At 40.7% G+C, this 13,848-nt stretch overlaps 1 protein-coding gene across 3 annotated transcripts in view; it reads right to left on the bottom strand.

Moving 5' to 3' along the window:
* The window catches only part of FARP2 (FERM, ARH/RhoGEF and pleckstrin domain protein 2), a 354,029-nt gene that overhangs the window by 131,662 nt on the left and 208,519 nt on the right, over positions 1-13,848 (bottom strand). The window lies entirely within an intron of this gene.

Here is a 13,848-nt window from a genome sequence, read left to right as displayed (position 1 = left end):
GTGGGTAATGTCAGCCGACAGGGCAAAGGCAGAAAAAAGCTCTGCTTAGCTCTGAAAGACAGAAGTCTTTCTGAATATGCATGGGTTTTCCATGCTGCTACTGATGCTCGAACTTAGGGAATCAGGCGGGATTGTGTGGCCGATGTATTCTGCTGTCCATGGAGAGCACTCTTTCACAGCTAAACAAATATACTATCTCGATGGAGAAGCAGAAATAATTAGCCACACAAGTGGGGATTCCCAAGCCTAAGGGCTGTGTAAAAAAAACTTGCATCAAAGAAAGCAGCCTGCTAGAGAAAAACAGGACGTTGATGCTATTATTGAATCAAAGTTTTGAACAACTTTCTGCCCAAATACAGTATCAAAGAGTTTTGGTCCAAACCGTATTGTTTTGTGAAAGTGTGAATGGATGTTCATGTAGCAGCCTTACAAGTATCTTGAGAGGAGGCTTGTTGCATCTGAGCTGCAGAAGCTGCTGTGACTCTTACTTGGTGAGCTTTCACCTTGTGTGGTAGGGGAATCTCTACTTTTGAAAAAAAGAAAATGGAAATACACTGAAATAGCCATAATGAAAGGGTTTAGGGTTGGGTTTTTTTTTGTTTTGTTTTTTTTACTAGATCTCCTCACTTTATTATATCATAGAAAATAAACAAATGACATGACCTTCTGAAAGGTTCTATTCTTTCCAAATAAAATAGCAATACACTTCTGCAATCCAATGTATTAAGTGCATGTTCTGCCGAAGAAGAATGAGGTTTCAGAAAGAAAGTTGGTAGGTTAATCAACGGGTGTAAATGGAATTGAGAGACCAACTTTTTTTTTAAGAATTAAAGGTGTATCCTCAACATGGTTATTGGGAAAAATGTGTGTATATGGAGCACATACTACTAAAACCTGAAACTCACATATTCTGTATGCTTTTATAGCTATAAGGAACAGAAGCTTCCAAGTTAGCCAATTTAATTCTGCAGAAGCTAAATCACTGAAGAGGTGGTTTAATCAACTGAGAAAGCACTACACCAAGGACCCATTGAGAAAGGGACTACTGACCCAAGGCTTTAGTTTTTATAACCCTTTAATAAATTTAGAAACTATGGGTGTTGTGATCATAGACAGACCTTGTGAATGTTGAGAGGCTGCAACTGCACTCAGATGAACCCTGATTGAATTTGCTTTCAATCCTGAGTTGAGAGGTGTAGGAGATATTGAAATACTGTTGATTCTATACATGTAAAGAGGTCTTCATTGAGAGAAGACCACCACACAGAAAATCTTTTCCATTTTAAATTGTATAAGCATTTGCTGCAAGTATAAAATTTCTCGTTCAGGTATGGCATAGTCATTACCACTCTGCTTTCAATAACCAGGATATGAGGACTAGAGATCGAAGTTTGGGATGGAGAAGATACCCATTGCATTGAGTTAGAGGATTCAGAAAAATAGGAAGGTGGATTGGGTGGAGCTACCACTAATTTTTGATGTCATGGAAACCAAATGTGACAAGGACAGAAAAGAACTACGAAAATCATTTTTTCCTTTCATAACTTTAGAAAATTTTGGGGTATGAGAAGAATCTGTGGAAACACATACATGAAATGCTCTGTTCCATTGAAGAAATGAATCTGATACTATTGCCTCCATTTCTGCTTTTTTGGAACCTTTCGATCCCAAAGAAACGTGAAAAAGTCTGTTAGAGGAGTTCCGTACAGTTGAAACAGTCTCTTTATTAAAGACAGATAAAGGGACCATTCATGAGTTTGAAGGTAACAACTGAGAACACATTGTCCCTGCCTGGAAGACAGACTGCTAAAAGGGTGATATTTCTTGGAACTGCCCAGTTCCAAATTTTGAGGGTTTCCTTGTATAATTTTCCAATCCTGTACCTCCCTGCTTCTTTATTTAAATCAGTGAAATAATCAAATAGTTTCAAAATGGATAGCAATCTGAAGGAACTCTCCAAATATCAAAGCTATGCCAAAGCAAACTTTTTATTTGTATACATTACTTATTTATTAAATCATAAAGAAAATATTTTCACAATATCAATAATCAAAACTATGTAAATTTCAAAGCCACCCAAGTACAAATCACATTGAGACACAAAAAAGATTTTACAAACACACACACACAATTTTAGAACAGAATTATTTTGTAAACTGTTGTGATCTTGATGTGAAACGATGGTAAATAAAATGTCTAAACAAATCGTACAAATCACACTGAGACAAAAAAGATTTTACACACACACACACACACACAATTTTAGAACAGAATTATTTTGTAAATTGTTGTGATCTTGATGTGGAACGATGGTATATAAAATGTCTAAACAAAATATTTGTTTTGTTTAGACATTTTATATACCATCGTTCCACATCAAGATCACAACAGTTTACAAAATAATTCTGTTCTAAAATTATGAACGTTAAGACATACAGAGTGAAATGCTCCAATACAAATTTATTCTGCTAGCTAATACATAAAACTAAACATATAACAGCTAATCCATCATAGCAATCAGTACATTGTAATTCATGTTTCATTGCATCTGTCCTACTTGCTTCCAGTCCAAAGAGCTCTCATTATTCTTAGTATTGAAATTACCTCGCTCACTTCTCACAATTTATTCATGTTTCAAATTAAACCCTCATCCTTCTTGAAATAGTCGTTCTTACACTGTTGATTTTAAGTAAGATTATATGCATTTTTAAGCAGCTATGTTTTCAGCTCACATTTAAATAAATGTCTATCTGGTATCAGACGTAACATCTCGGGCAGTGAATTCCAAAGCGTTGGACCCGCTATAGAAAACACACGGTCTCTTACTTGGGGCAGGTGTGAGTTCTCTATTGTTGGACAAGAAGTCCTCTATTTTGGGATCTTAGTGCTCGCTGAGGTGTGTGTAGTTGTAATTTCACACCTATCAGACCAGAATCACTGGAATGAATTAATTATTTTGAATATTAGCATTAATACTTTGTAATATATTCAAGATTGTATTGATAGCCAGTACAGTGAAATCTGAGTGGGTGTAATGTAATCAAATTTCTTAGCTCCTAATAAGAGTCTAGCTGAGGCGTTTGTAATAATTGTAGGGGTTTTAAAAGACATGCAGGAAGACTCAGTAACAGAGTTTCAGTAGTCTAGGTTTGAAAAAAATAAGAGTTTGCAATACTATATGAAAATCCTCGAAAGTTAATAAAGGTTTCAGTTATAATATATAAAACTTGGCATAACCTATATTGACTAATTTATTGATGTGCTTTTTCATTTTAAGATTTTCATCTAACTGGGTCCCTAAATCACATACTTGATTTGAGGGGGTATTTTGAAAAGCCCCCAATTCCAGAACTGGTGGTTTAACCATAGATGAATTTCTCCTTAGCCAAATTACTTCAGTCTTATTCAGGTTTAATGTTATTTTAAGCTGAGACAGGACTTGCTGAATAGCTTTCATATAGTCTGATAGTGTCGACACTGTATGTTCAAATAATTTGGAAAATGAAATGTAAAACTGTATGTCATCAGCATACAAGAAGAAAGAAATCCCTAGAACCGCCAGTAATTTACACAGGGGAAGTATATATATATATATATATATATATATATATATATATAGACTATGGTTGCTGATAGGAATGAACCTTGAGGGACTCCTGTATCTATATGGAAAGTTTAGATATGGGATTGCCCAGTTTAACTTGAAATGACCTATTAGATAGGAAGGAAGAGAATTTGAGTACACTTCCATCAATCCCAATGTTGATCAACTGATGATATAACAGAGTATGGCCCACAGTATCAAAGGCTGCCGTTAAATCAATTAGGACAAGCAAATAAGATTCACCAGAATCAAATCTTCATAAAATATTGTCCATTAAGGAGAGGAGTAGAGTCTTAGTTGAATGATGTTTCCTAAATCCAAATTGATTTGGAAAAAGAATATCTTGGTCTTTCAAGTAGTTCACTAGTTGGGTTAACATAACTTTTTCAAGTAACTGAGAGAAAAGACAAGTTGGAAATGGGTTGATAGTTATTCCAAACGTCAATTGTACCAAGTTTGCTTTTTTTTGGTATTGGCTTTATCCTGTTTTAATTCAGATGGAATAAGTCCTTCAGAAAGCGAAAGACTAATTAAGGTAGTGATTTTAGGAGCAATAACCCAGTGTACTTCTTTCAGTGAACTAGCTGGGATTGGGTCACGTGGATGAATAGCCGGTTTAATTTTGGCGATAATTTGACTTACTTTACAAGATCGGTTACTCTGTCACATGTAGTCCATTTAACCAGGCCATGGGAGTCATCAGGAGCTCATGTAAGAGAACTGACAGGGAAATGATTTTTCAACTTATTAATTTTATCTAAAATGGATGTGGCATATTCATTACTTGCGGCCTTCAAAAAGTTATAGTTTCTCAAAAAGGATGATGATGGGTCTTTAATTAGATTTTTAATATCAAAGAGTAATTTGGAGTTAAATATTACTCCATGGATCCGTTTAGAGTAGTCATCTTTTTTTGCTTTGTTGGTTAATGTCCGGGTATTAAGTTAGGAGAGACCTATATTTTCTAAGGGATTCTGAAGTAGGCCATTTCCGCCATTGTTTTTCCAATTTTCTAAGGGTCTGTTTAGCATGTTTTAAATTATCATTGTACTATGGATTCTTCAGATTGGATGCATTCTTTTCTTTGCTAATATATATATATATACACAAAATACACACACATATATTCTGATAAGGCCCATTGTTTACCCAGGAAGGAAAACCTGGCCTGGATTACTCAAGGGAGAGCCAGGGACAGATCCAGGCAGCAAAGGCCACAGAGAGACCGGGGGAAGACTATATTTCCCAGGCTCTTTGAGCTAAGGCCAGACCAATAGGAAGAGAGAGGGCTGGTCATACACAGGGAGGCGTGACCCTGGGGGAGGGAACGCACACACCTGAACCCATGACGGAGGGAGGAGGAGATGCAGGAAGAAGCCGAGGAGCTTAAATCAGAAGTCAGCTCTATGATGGGAGGAGAAGACATGGAGGTGGATTATCCAGAGGCTGAAACCGAAAAATAGATAGAAGTAGAGTAAGTGAGGCTATTCTGATTATTTTGTTGCTTCCTTGTTTGTTTGGAGGACTGGGAAGGCTGTTGCCTGCAGCACAATAGTGGGGAGAAGGTGCACGTTGTGCTACTGCCTAACAAGCCTGCACAAGGAGTGCTTGAACAAAGGCTTATTTTGTTTGTTTCTCCTTACTAACTGATGGAACTTATAATTTAGTTTTTGTTGGAGTTATGAGGGGAAAAAGCGCAATATGACCTGGGCAAGTCAGTAAGGAGAACTGCCACTTGGCAGTCCTAGGAATTGTCCTTGAGGAGCCCTAGCAGCTATACCTGAGAAGAAAGAGAGACTCAGGGTATAAATGCAAGAAGAGACATGGTCCCTCAACCAGTAATGGCAAGGAGGTATAACCATTAACACAGTACTTTCCTAATGTAATTATTGTTTGTGGACTTTCTATCCCTCGGAGCTGAGCCCACGCGGAACTGCTACACGGTACACTAAAGCAAGCAGGACTATTTATTTGGTCACACACCTAGCTGCTGCACCTGAGCAAGGAACACATGGTTGGTATAGAGAGTCCTGCAGGGTGGAACTACCTTTGAAAGCGCGCAGTCTGTTGATAGCTAAAAGCCTTGGAATCTTCTCTGGCTAACTACCTCGGGACAATATATAAATACACGAACATACACACACATTTATCTATCTATATCTCTATATCTATTTATCTCTCTATATCCATCTATATACATATATACACACACACTCAAACATTCAGGATAACAATAAAAAACTACCAAAAAAGTGAAATAGTTACTAAAATTCCGGGGCAAAGGAATTTCCTGGGAGGCTTGTTAATAAGGTAGTGAAAATAAACATTCTATAAGTCTAATGTAGTTAGCCATTTTCCTTTCCAAGTGAGGGAGAATCATACTCAAAGAATTAATCTTGAACTTCTTTTTGAGATATGTATTTAAATCCCTGAGGTCTAATATTGGATGTACACCTCCTAACATTTTGGGGATGATAAAGTATGTGGAGTAAACTCCTTTGATTTTGTTGAACCTTTTCTATCGCATAAGCTTGTAGCAGAGATTTTATTTCCCTTTGAAGAACTGGTAACAGTTCTTTTGAATGATGAAGTGGAGGTGGAATTGAAATCAGAGGATGAGACCAAAAAATGAAAAAACAATTCTCAATAATAAATAGAACCCAGTGGTCTGATGTTATGCAGGACCTTTAGGGGTAAAAAATAATGAATCCTTCCCACCAATGGAAGTAATGCTAACCGCTAGTCAAAAACCTTGAGTTTGTTTTTGAGACAGATGGAGTTTGCTTTTGTTGGGATCATTCTCTGTTTTTATATGTAATTGTGGCTGAGATTGAAATTGCTACCAAGGATATTGCTGCTGTTTATAGTAATTATAAGGGGAGTTTCTCCTTCTGGTAGATATAAAAGTCTGAGCATGACAATGCAGGTGGCTGTAGAGAAGCAGCAGCTATCTTAGGGAAATGGGACCATAGCCATTTTCTGCAAAGCCCACATCATGAAGGTAATGGCCATCTTGGGGAAGTCTGTGGCACTTAGGTGGTGGCCAATCTTAAAGAGATCTGCATCACTTATGGGTCGGCTATCTAAGGGAGGTCGGTGTCCCTTATTGATTGGCCATTTTCAGAAGATTTATATAAATTATGGGTTGGTCAATTTCAGATGGTGATGACCTTGCACAGCAGTCCAATTTGGGAATGTGGTTATGCGGGGACTCGGTGAGGCCAAATTTTACCTTTTATTAGTGTGCATGTCAATATTACATGCCAATATTAATGCAGGTGTACCTAATAGCTATATGCAAGCGATAAAAAAAACCCCAAACTTGCTGAGTGTGTTGTGCAATCCCCACCCCTTTTAATCAGGTAAGATAATACAGTACCAAACCCTTTAAAAAATAATTTTTGGTCAACTAAAGGGGTACGGTAATTTGAAAGTATGCTTTAAAGCAAAGATTATTTACGTTGTTTTGTTCCTTTTATGTTTAGTGCTACTTTTCCTAGGGCTGAAATCATGCCTCCCAAGACAGTTGCCAACAAGAAGTAAAGAACCAGGTTACAATGAAGGCAAAGGAGACATCCAAAAAGAATATGAAAAAAAAAGGTATCCTGTAGCCAATGCAGCTGAAAAGGCTTGGCCTGCTGAGCAGCACTCTATATCGCCAGGAGCAGCAGAACAAGAAGAGCTGAACGAGCTTATCACAGAGTTTGAGGATCAAGCCAAATAGCAGGACAGTACCAGCTGGGAGTATTAGCGCCTCTGAGCCAAGGTGGAGGCAGTGCGGTCCGTTCAACATAAAAATTCATGGCAGAGCAAGTGCTTGACAAGAGGTATTCCTCAAAGAAGGTTGGAAAGGTCTCCCTGCTCCTCACCTGAATCTGGTAGGACCAACTCCTCCAAGCTCACCTGTCACCATGCACGCTCTGTTTTGGACTCCTCTACAAACTCACGTGATTATGAATTAGCTCTACCCACGCTAATGAGAAATGCACTTAGAATTCAGTTAGAAAAAAAATCTGCTAAAAAAAAGGCAACGGCCTTAGAAAAGTGTGGGAATTTTGTATTTTGGTTTATCTAAATATAAACTAAAGGCCCTCTAAATGTTGCAGGATACAGCTGCTAGACTGATCTCTGCTCACTCTGACAGATCATATCTCCCCTGTACTAAAAGAGCTACAATGGCTTCTAGTTCATTCCAGAATGTCTTATAAGATTCTAATGCTGGTCCATAAATTGACTGCCTTTGATTAATTTCCATGGGCTAATGCATTGCGTCATCTTCAGAACCCAACAAGGTCACGCACCGTTAGTTAGGCATGCTCAGCTTGCTGAGCCTAGGGACAGGGCTTTCTCAATTGCAGCTCCTACTTTTGGAACACTATTCCGCAGGAATTATATCTAACAAATGCTACTAAAACTTTTAAATCACTATTAAAGACGTATCGGCTTAGGCTGGCTTTTGACTAAGACATTCTGTGGTTTGAACTGTTTATAACTTCTTTTTTTTTGCAGGAGAACTTGCCATGATTTAGACTGGCAGGAGCAATTTGTACTGTTTTTGTTTTAATTTGCATTTATTAGCATTTGCTTTGCATATTGCCTATAGCCTATATATTTGCAGTATGTAAGTGAATGATAAATTATAAACAGAGCGATCAAGGCGGTACAATTCAGGCCAATGCACCTGTAATCTGTGCACATTCCGGCATGCTTGTTCTGTCTGCAGGGTCCCAATCTTACTCGCAGTGAAGGAGTCCAAGAGTCAGGAGGGTACAGGATTGCTCATCCCACTGACCCTCTGAAGTCACTGATGCCATCCCCCAATTAAAGTGGGCATTGGTTCCTGGGCTGGAAAAATACCCAGCGAGAGAAATGGCAAAGTTTATTTATGATGGTTTGCCTTAGGCTTTTTAATCTCTTCTAGAGGCCATTCTACCCTGCCATCAGTGTGCTGCCAAAACTGTATCCCTCTGGCAGGACGAGGCAGTGGCAAGGCAAAAAAAAAAAAAAAAAAATCAATAAAGTCGCCACCTTAGGGAGAGTCCCAGGCCTTTCCCAGATATTTCCTTGTCACATTTGATTTTATCCCCCTCTGGAGACAGCACCAAAAAAGGAAGTGGGCATATGCAGGCTTATCCATCATTTCTCCTATCCCTAAGGTTCATTTGTAAATGATTACATTGATCCTCAGCTATGTTCAAGTCCAGTATGCTTGTTTAGATCAGGCTGTCAATGTCATAAGAAAATGCAATACTGATGCCAGACTGGTGAAAGTAGACACTGAATTAGTCTTTCATTTGCTACGAGTGCATCCAAACTCATTCCACCTGCTTGGCTTTGCATTTGGAAGCAGTTACTGTTTCAACAAGTGAATGCCCATAGGTTGGCTCCACATCTTGTGCATATTTCGAGTGATTCAGTACCTTATTGCACTGGGTTGTGGAGCAAACTTGAGGCAGTCAGAACATTACACACTACCCTAGATGGTTTCTTATTTATCAGTAAGGACTTCTCTGATTATTACTGACTTTCCAGAGCATAGCCGCTTAATTTGGTATGCCGCTAGCGCAAGAAAAATGTTGGTCCTGCTTCTTCCCCGATATTCTTGGGCATTGGATTAAACATTTAGGATAGGTCAGTGATGGCTAACCTTTTAGGCTCAGCATGACAAAAATTCAGAAAATTCTTAACTTGACTGCTGGTTTGTCACCCCCACCTCCCAAACAAGACAGAAAATTCTTTACAAATTTGTTTATTTACAAAAAAATACAGTCCCATCATGTCTGGTGCTATGCATTATATTTAAAAAAAATCAAATTACAGAAATGAAAAACAAGTGAAAAACAAAAAAATAGATTAAAAAAGTTTCATACAGCAATTACCGTATGTAGACACACACATGCTCTCTTGCGCCCACTGACAAATACACACACATGCACACATTCCCCCTTGCACACTCCCACTCTCTCCCCTCTTATGCAGCCTCTAAACATAAAAAAACAACAAAAAAAACCCCAAAAACGTACTTACATTGATGATCAGCAGCGATCAAGCCAGGGCTACCAGCTGGTGTGGGACGAAGTGGGCAGAAAGGCCTGATGCAGGATGAATGGGAGAGAGTTATTTTTTGCCACGGCCCCAACATAAGGGGGTGGGGGGGGGGCCATCCATAGAAATCAGTTAGGAGTCTTCAGCTGTAGTGAGGTAGCAGCAGAGAGGGAGGGAGACGGGGGTGGTGTGAGGGAAGGCCGCCACGGGACTGTTTCCCACCACTGCAGTGGTATGGGGAGGACGGAGCTGTCCCACAACTATCAGTGATGCTGCGGGGAAAAGAAAAAAACCCCAAAAAACAAAAATGCAGATGTGATCACAGCCGTAGGTGGGGCTGAAGAGAAGCAGAAGCCTAAGAAGCTATGGAAAAAGTGAGAGAAATGAGTAGAGAGCCTCGAGGGAGACACCTTTCTACCACAGCTGCTGCAGGGCCTAGTGTTGATCGCAACGGCTTACAGGGGTCCTATAATTTTGTCAGTTGTTGGTGGACGCTGGAGTCACCCAAAACATTGTGGCATGTTACCTTCGACACATGTCATAGGTTTGCCATCACTAGGCTAGGCTGTTTAGGCTCCCTCAAAGAAGCGTCAGGATCTCTCTGCTGGAGCTAAATTGCCTGAGGAGCAGTACAGGACTGTGAGACTGGATGCTGAGCAGGACTAGAGCCAGTCTTCTGCCTAGCCAGCCCCCTCCGCTGCAGGTTGAGCCCTTGGGTTCTGGGGGCCAGGTGGTCTCTGTGGCGGCAGTACATAGTAAGTCTATGCAGGTGGCAGCAAGGCTGCTCAGATGGGAACAAGGCTCGAACAGGCTGGATAGGCTGCAGCAAGGCTTGGACACAAAGTATAGGCACGGCTTGGTACTGGCTGGAATAGGTAAGGCTTGGTACAGGAGTCAGACCCAGAATAAGGATTGAGGCTGCAATGGACAGAGACAAGGCAAGGTAGTGAGCACAGCCAATGAACAATACAAGCAAGGCAAAAATCTGGGCAAGAATAGGGCAGGAGCATGTACTGGATTCTGGAACAGGCAAGACTGGACAGAGTGCGACAAGACCAGACAAGGACAAGACAAGATAGACTAGGGCATGACTTAAACAAGGCAGACAAGGGTAACACAGAACAGAGACATATAAGCCCGAAGGCAACAAGGATAAAGGCCAGAAGACCACTAGGCTATAGGCCTGAAGGGTCCTAGGTACAAAGAGGAATGGAGGCCACAAGGCAAGGTAAGGCCTAGTGTAGAGCAAAGAGCAAGATACTAGGAGTAGGAAGGCTGTAGGCTGCAAAACAAGGCAAGGAGCAGCAGCCAGGTCAAAGAGTCAAGGGTGACTCCATGAGAAGGCAAGGGTAGAATGGCAGAGCTGGGTTACATAGGGCTGCAGTTTGGGTGTGGTGCAAGACGTGAGGAGGAGCTTGGCAAGGCTGGAGGCTAAGTTCACTGAGGACTCCTGGCGGGGCAGAGTTTGCAAGACAGGCTGAGTTAGGCGGCCTTTGAGGAGATAGTTCAGATAGCTCTGAACAGAGCTCATTGAAGGCCTCCTTAGGTGGGGATGGAGGCATAGTAGTCAGAATCAGGGTATAATAAGGCTACACAGCAGACGAAATTGTAACAAAAATTAAAATTACAGGAGGAATTGCTGGGCATGGAGCAAGCCAAAAAGGCAATCCTACGGTAGTTTCAGTCACTTTTGGGGCTCTTAAGTTTTGCTTGAAGAGGCATTACAATGGGCAGTGTGCTCATACGACATCTGGCAGCCACGGGAGTAAGTAAAACATAATTTCATAAACCTGACAAGGGCTCTCAAGGATTTGGAAGTTTGGGCATCATTTTTTAAAGTCATTCAATGGCCTAGCTTTATAGCCTGCACCACCCATGTATAATAGTGAGATCAAACTATTTACCTACTCTTCTGGTAGGGGGTGGGGTTTGGAATTTATTTTCCAAGGTGCATGATGTGCAGAGGCATAGCACCCATGCGGGTTTACCAGGGATATATTTCTGGAGCTCTTTCTGATCGTCATGGCAATGCACATTTGGGTGAGAGACTGCATACAAAAATCGTGGTTTTTAGATCTGATAATATTGGCAGTCATTGAAGTCATTAATAGGTATTGGCCAGGACTCCTGGAATAATTGTTTTGCTTAGAGAACTGATGCTGCAGTGTCTCCTTCACAATATTATTTTAGAGCGTCATGTACTCAGGGAAAGGAATATGATTGCTCACACTCTTTCCAGTTTTAAGTGGTCCCAATTAAGGACCCTGGCACCCTTCACCAATGCAGAAAGAACTCCACCACCTCAAATAATATGGACCCTTGGCCATACAACATATGGCAGATGGTGAGCTCCCTATCCCAAAATGCCAGTAAACCTATGTCAGAACGCTTGTGGACCTTCATGCATTTGCAAAATAGAAGAGCTAAAAGTTCCCAATACTTCTAAGGACTAAATTGATAGTTCAGTTTATCCTATGTAAGACGGAGGAGATGTCTAGATCTGCAGTGGAATCCAAATTAGCTGGGATTGATTTTTTCACAAGGGCATGTAGCAATTACATTCCCACCAATAGCTTTGTGGTACAGAAGATGATGCACGGTTAGGCTAATGAAAGCTATTCCAGATGCGACAAGTGCAAGCCAATTACACGAGTGCCTGAGTAGATTGTTGGGTGCAGGTTCTCTCATACTATAATGCATCACTTTTTAGATGTGCCTTTTCTCTAGGGCTTTCAGAATCAAAGAGTCAGTCAGCTGACTGACTCTTTGATTCTGGTCTGAAAAGAGGATGTCTTTCTAGAGTAGGATAGAGTTGTGATTTTCATTTGCAGGTCTAAAACTGACAGAATAAGGCAGCACCAGAAGATAGTGCTAAGGCACCTCATGAGCCATCACATTTGACCCATACAGCAGTTGCAGGACTACATAGTGCTGAGGTCACAAGGGAGTACTTTTCTTCTGGCGCATGAGAAAGGTCACCCATTGTCTAGGTTCTAATTCACTAGAGTATTGAAGAGATGTTTGGGCAAGCATTAATTTAGATGAGAATTTACAGTACTCATTTCTTCCAAATTGGGGTGGCAGCAGCAACTGATGGCCTGGGTTTGCTCCCTGATCATATCTTGACCATTGGCAAGTAGCACTTGAGGCACTACAGATTATATATTAGACCTTAATGTAATGGGGGACGACATGAAACCATACATCACATGTGGGTTAGAGTTAATAGTGGGCCCCCAATTTTAATGCTTCCCTTTGCTCTACTACAAGTATTGCTCAAGGCCCCTACTGGATTTGCAGGCACTCCTTCAACCACTGGACATACAGCAAAACATCAGCCAAAATGTTAGGTGAATGCTTGGACATGGTGGCCAGTGGAATATCGTTAACTTCAATGGATTGGAGCGAGATGTGCAAGGACCAGTTAATGCTGCTTATGCTCCAAATGAATAAGTTTCCCCCTAGGCTATTATCCCCATTTAGGAGAAAATTACATTATGTCAAATCCAGTGTGGAGCTTTTACAAAAAAATTCAGAGGGACTGCATCTCCATTGCTTGATTATTCCTGGGGACTCACATTGTCTGGTCCATCATCCCAGGGAGGATGTAGTGTGAAGAGAAAAAAAAAAAGTCATACCATGCTGTAGAGCAAACTCACAAAAAGTTGAATAAATGGATGCAAAGGTTCATGATTTCTATTAGGAGTTCTAGTATTAAACTTACCCTACAAGTCCCATCCCTTAAGAGTTATTTATTTATTTATTTCGGATTTTTATATACCGACATTTATATACCGACACGGTCTCTTGTTGAAGTTAGTCTGGCACAAGAGTGCCAGACTAACTTCAACAAGAGACCGTGCCCTCTCAATTGCAGGCCCAACCCAATGGAATGCACTGCCATCAAACCTCCGCCTGGAGTCATGCCCAAATAAATTCCGTAAAATGCTAAAAACCTGGCTTTTCCACCAAGCCTTTCCGGACTAACTTTGTTACAAACCACCCTCACCCTCCGTCCCTGTAAATATTTGCCCCCTCTCCTTCCACCCCATCCTTGTATTTTAGCCCCCCTAATTTTACACCCATCCAACTCCATCTGTGTAAATAGCTCCCCCTTCCTCCCCCCTCCCCCTTTTCTATTTTAACTATTGCCTCGGGCTCCCTGTTAGAGCCCCTCTAACTCTTGTTCCTGCTGGTTC

Source organism: Rhinatrema bivittatum, chromosome 9 (assembly GCF_901001135.1).
Source record: "Rhinatrema bivittatum chromosome 9, aRhiBiv1.1, whole genome shotgun sequence".
NCBI classification, from domain to species: domain Eukaryota; kingdom Metazoa; phylum Chordata; class Amphibia; order Gymnophiona; family Rhinatrematidae; genus Rhinatrema; species Rhinatrema bivittatum.
Note: the sequence above shows the minus strand (reverse complement) of the source record. Positions and strands in the feature narration are given on the sequence as shown.